The 5,141-nt window shown below is 38.9% G+C and overlaps 1 protein-coding gene across 12 annotated transcripts in view; it reads left to right on the forward strand.

Moving 5' to 3' along the window:
* The window catches only part of Rgs6 (regulator of G protein signaling 6), a 559,464-nt gene that overhangs the window by 138,524 nt on the left and 415,799 nt on the right, over positions 1-5,141 (forward strand). The gene's annotated exons all lie outside the window — the stretch shown is intronic.

Consider the following 5,141-nt stretch of genomic DNA (forward strand, 5'->3'; position numbering starts at 1 on the left):
AGTGCAAAATATAATGTCAGAAGATGTTTTCCCTAAGGAATAAGAGCCTCAGAAAGCCTTAACTATAATGTTTTCATTGAGAGAAATCAAATCACAGACACCCTTTCTCACTCTCCCAATAGGCTGAAATGAGTAAAGCAAGCTTGGGCTTGTTCCGTGGTGGAGATGAGGTTCCTGGGAATGTTCTAGAAACATACAAGCCACTCAAAGCCTCGATTCACTTCTCTTTTTTTTTTTTTGATTTTTTATTGGTTATTTTATTTATTTACATTTCAAATGTTATCCCCCTACCCAGTTTCCCCTCCACAAGCTCCCTATCCCCAACTCCCTGCCTCTGTGATGGTGTTCCCCCACCTGCCTATCCACACCTGCCTCACCACCCTAGCATTCCCCTATCCTGGGTCATCAAGGCTCCACAGGACCAAGGGGGCTCCCTTCCCAGTGAGACCAGATAAGGCAGTCTTCTGCTACATATCCAGCTGGAGTCATGGGTTGCCCCCGCTCCCCCTCCCCCAAACCCCCGCCTCCCTGTGTACTCTGGTTGGTAGAACCAAAACCATCTAGTGGAAAAAAGACAGCATTTTCAATAAATGGTGCTGGCTCAACTGGTGATCAGCATGTAGAAGAATGCAAATCGACCGATTCTTATCTCCTTGTACAAAGCTCAAACCCAAGTGGATCAAGGACCTCCATATAAAATCAGATATGATGAATCTAATAGAAGAGAAAGTGGGAAAGAACCTTGAACACATTGGCACAGGGGAAAATTTCCTGAACAGAACACCAATGGCTTATGCACTGAGATCAAGAATTGACAAATGGGATCTCATAAAATTACAAAGCTTCTGTAAAGCAAAGGACATTGTCAATAGGACAAAATGGCAACCAACAAATTGGGTAAAAATCTTTACCAACCCTACATTCAATAGAGGGCTAATATCAAAAATATACAAAGAACTCAAGAAGTTAGACTCCAGAGGACCAAATAACCCTACTAAAAATGGGGTACAGAGCTAAACAGAGAATTCTCAACTGAGGAATCTCAAATGGTCGAGAAGCACCTAAAGAACTGTTTAACATCCTTAGCCATCAGGGAAATGCAAATTAAAACAACCCTGAGATTCTACCTCATACCAGTCAGAATGGATAAGAGTAAAAACTCAGGTGACAACAGATGCTGGCAAAGATGTGGAGAAAGAGGAATACTCCTCCATTGCTGGTGGGATTGCAAGCTGGTACAACCACTCTGGAAATCACTCTGGTGGTTCCTCAGAAAATTGGAAATAGTTCTACTTGAGGACGCAGCTATACAACTCCTGGGCATACACCCAAAAGATGCTCCAACATATAACAAGGACACATGCTCCACTATGTTCATAGCAGCCTTATTTATAATAGCCAGAAGCTGGAAAAGAACCCAGATGTCCCTCAACAGAGGGATGGATACAGAAAATTTGGTACATTTACCCAATGGAGTACCACTCAGCTATTAAAAACAATGATTTCATGAAATTCACAGGCAAATGGTTGAAACTTGAAAATATCATCTTGAGTGAGGTAACCCAGTCACAAAAGAACAAACATGGTATGTACTCACTGATAAGTGGGTATTAGTCAAAAGGAAGCTCGGAATACCCTAGATTCATTTCTTATCACTTCAGCCATACTCCCTTGGTCATATCTGGTCATTAAAGCCAGCCTAGGGGAAAAGGTGAAGAGACAGGTGTCACCTGTAAGAAAAGAGTCATTGACATTTATACAGCTCATCAAAGGAGTGACATGGTCAAACAAGTTAATGGCCCCACGCCAGTAATCTCAGCCTTTGGGAGTGAAAAGATGGCTACACAATGAGACCTTGTCTGAAAACAAGTGAATAGGAAAGAAATTAGTCAATGTTGGCACGGTACTTAGAAGAATGTCTGAGCCCATGCTGTTACTGCTGTTTTTCCTATTGTTGTTGTTGTTGTTCCTGTCTTTGTTGTTGTTCCTGTCTTTGTTGGCGTTTCTATGGAGACTGGGCATCTTTTATTTTGCTTTTTGAACTAATGTGGGAGGAGGAGTCTATCTTTAGCATTCACTTTACAGGTTGTTCTCTGTTGTCCCAGGCAGGATGTGAGGTGAGGAAGCTGTTTCTTTTGTCCCCACAGCTGACCTCACTAACATCCACTCCTCTGATATATGTCCCTATGGGTTCTTGGGCTCCCAAAGTGTTCTTGATTGTCTTTTACTCTCTGTCAAACTCTGGATCCTTGATTATTTCCATGGTGGTGTTTCTCAATTTTCTATTTAGAAGGAAAGCAGGTATATGAATTTGGATGTTGCTTTATATTTTTCTTACAATGTTATGAAGATATTTACCAAATAAAGCTCTGTATAAGCAAACTGTCCTTGCTCATAGCTTTTATGTATCTATAGACTTAGAAAGATAAAAATGGAGTTAAAAAAAAAACAGACTTAATGATTACAGGGGACTTCAAAAGCCAAAACAGCAGGAGTGATCTGATGTTCATTGTGCTAATAAAAAGAAGGTCCAGACTCAAATCACCATGGCCTTTGCTGCTTCTTTCCTCCAAAGCTTTCACTATTTGGGCAACTGTAGTCCCTCTGCTTCTACACTGGGCAAAGGTAGTCTTCCATCTTCCTATAGGATGAAAACATTATTAGCTGTCTAGTCTATCTATCTTTCCATTTCTTTTTATTTTATTTTATTTTTATCACATATTTTCTTTATTTACATTTCAAATGATATCTACTTTCCAGTTTCCCCTCCAAAAAGAAAAAAAAAACCCTGACCCCCCACCCCCCTGCTTACCAACCCACCCTCTCCCACTTCCTGGCCTTGGCATTCCCCTACACTGGGGCATAGAACCTTCATAGGACCAAGAGCCTCTCCTCCCATTGATGACCGACTAGGCCATCCTTTGCTATAACATATGCTGCTGGAGCCATGAGTCCCACCATGTATACTCTTTGGTTGGTGGTTTAGTCCCTGGGAGCTCTGAGAGTACTAGTTAGTTCATATTGTTGTTCATCCTAAGGGGCTGCAAACTCTTCAGCTCCTGCGTCCTTTCTCTAGCTCTTCCCTTGCTCATGGATCGGCAGGATTAATATAGTAAAAAATGGCCATCTTGTCGAAAGCATTGTACAGACTCAATGCAATTCCCATCAAAATTCCAACCCAATTCTTCACAGACTTGGGAAGAGCAATTTGCAAATTCATCTGGAATAACAAAACAAACAAACAAACAAACAAAAAACCTAGACTAGTGAAAAACTATCTTCAATTATAAAAGAACCTCTGGTGGAAGCACCATCCCTGACCTTAAACTGTACTACAGAGCAATTGTGATAAAAAATGTATGATATTGATACAGTGACAGGCAGGTAGATCAATAAAATAGAATTGAAGACCTAGAAATGAACCCACACACCTATTGTCACTTGATATTTGACAAAGTAGCTAAAACCATGCAGTGGAAAAAAGACAGCATTTTCAACAAATGATGCTGGCTCAACTGGTAGTTAGCATGTAGAAGAATGCAAATTGATCCATTCCTATCTCCTTGTACAAAGCTCAAGTCCAGGTGGATCAAGGACCTCCACATAAAACCAGATACACTGAAACTAATAGAAAAGAAAGTAGGGAAGAGCCTTGAGCACATAGGCACAGGGGAAAATTTCCTGAACAGAACACCAATGGCTTATGCTCTAAGATCAAGAATTGACAAATGGGACCTCCTAAAATTACAAAGCATCTGTAAGGCAAAGGACACTGTCAATAGGACAAAATGGCAACTAACAGATTGAGAAAAGATCTTTACTAATTCTATATCTGATAGAGGACTAATATCCAGAATATACAAAGAACTCAAGAAGTTAGACTCCAGAGAACCAAATAACCCTATTAAAAATGGGGTACAGAGCTAAACAAAGAATTCTCAACTGAGGAATACCAAATGGCTGAGAAATGTACAACATTCTTAGTCATCAGGAAAATGCAAATCAAAACAATCCTGAGATTCCACCTCACACCAGTCAGAATGGCAAAGATAAAAAAACTCAGATGACAGCAGATGCTGATGAGTTTGTGGAAAAAGAGGAACACTCCTTCATTGCTGGTGGGATTGGAAGCTGGTACAACCACTCTGGAAATCAGGTTGGTGGTTCCTCAGGAAATTGGACATAGTATTACCAGAGGACCCAACTATACCACTCCTGGGCATATACCCAGAAGATGCTCCAACATGTAATAAGGGCACATGCTCCACTATGTTCATAGCAGCCTTATTTATAATAGCCAGAAGCTGGAAAGAACCCAGATGTCCCTCAACAGAGGAATGGATGTTTCTATCTCTTTTTCCTTCCTTCCTTCCTTCCTTTCTTTCTTTCTTTCTTTCTTTCTTTCTTTCTTTCTTTCTTTCTTTCTTTCTTTCTTTCCTTTCTTTCTTTCTTTCTTTCTTTCTTTCTTTCTTTCTTTCTTTCTTTCTTTCTTTCTTTTTGTTAAAATTTTCTAAACTCTATAATAAGAAATAAAACTAATTTTCAAAAACATTAGCAAAGGAATTATATGTGCTTCACCAAAAGAGGTATCTAGATGAAAATAAGGTTGTGAAAGACACTCACCACTTTGTCCTTGAAAGATGAATATCCAGTGAAATGCTACATATTTAGGATGGTCATGAAGACTTGATAGGCTGGGCCTGAGTTAGGTAGATTGCAATAAAGTGATGTATGCTATATTTTTTTATAACTTATGTAATATAAAATTTAATTAGTTCTTGCAAGCCAGCATTATGAGGCCTTTAAAAGTATTTGAATTATTCGTAGAAAAGTCCTAAGAAGTAATGAGTGCTATACCTCTTTGTTAGGTGGCCCCTTTAACCTAAATTAACTGATAATAATAAGCAGTGACTAGGAATGTTGTATTTACCTCTGTTTTTCTCCAAACCCCTGATTTTAGTGCTCATATCAACTCCATATTCAAATTTTAAGCATAACTATTTCATTATTTAAGTAAGCCCTTAAAAGATTAAAGTGCCACATTTATTTATTTATTTATTTTTGGTTTGCTTGTTTTTTTTTCTTTTTTAAACTTTTATTGCATTATGATGAGAAAAGTTACATGATTTCAATTTATCTGA

This window comes from Mastomys coucha, unplaced genomic scaffold (assembly GCF_008632895.1).
Source record: "Mastomys coucha isolate ucsf_1 unplaced genomic scaffold, UCSF_Mcou_1 pScaffold6, whole genome shotgun sequence".
NCBI lineage: Eukaryota > Metazoa > Chordata > Mammalia > Rodentia > Muridae > Mastomys > Mastomys coucha.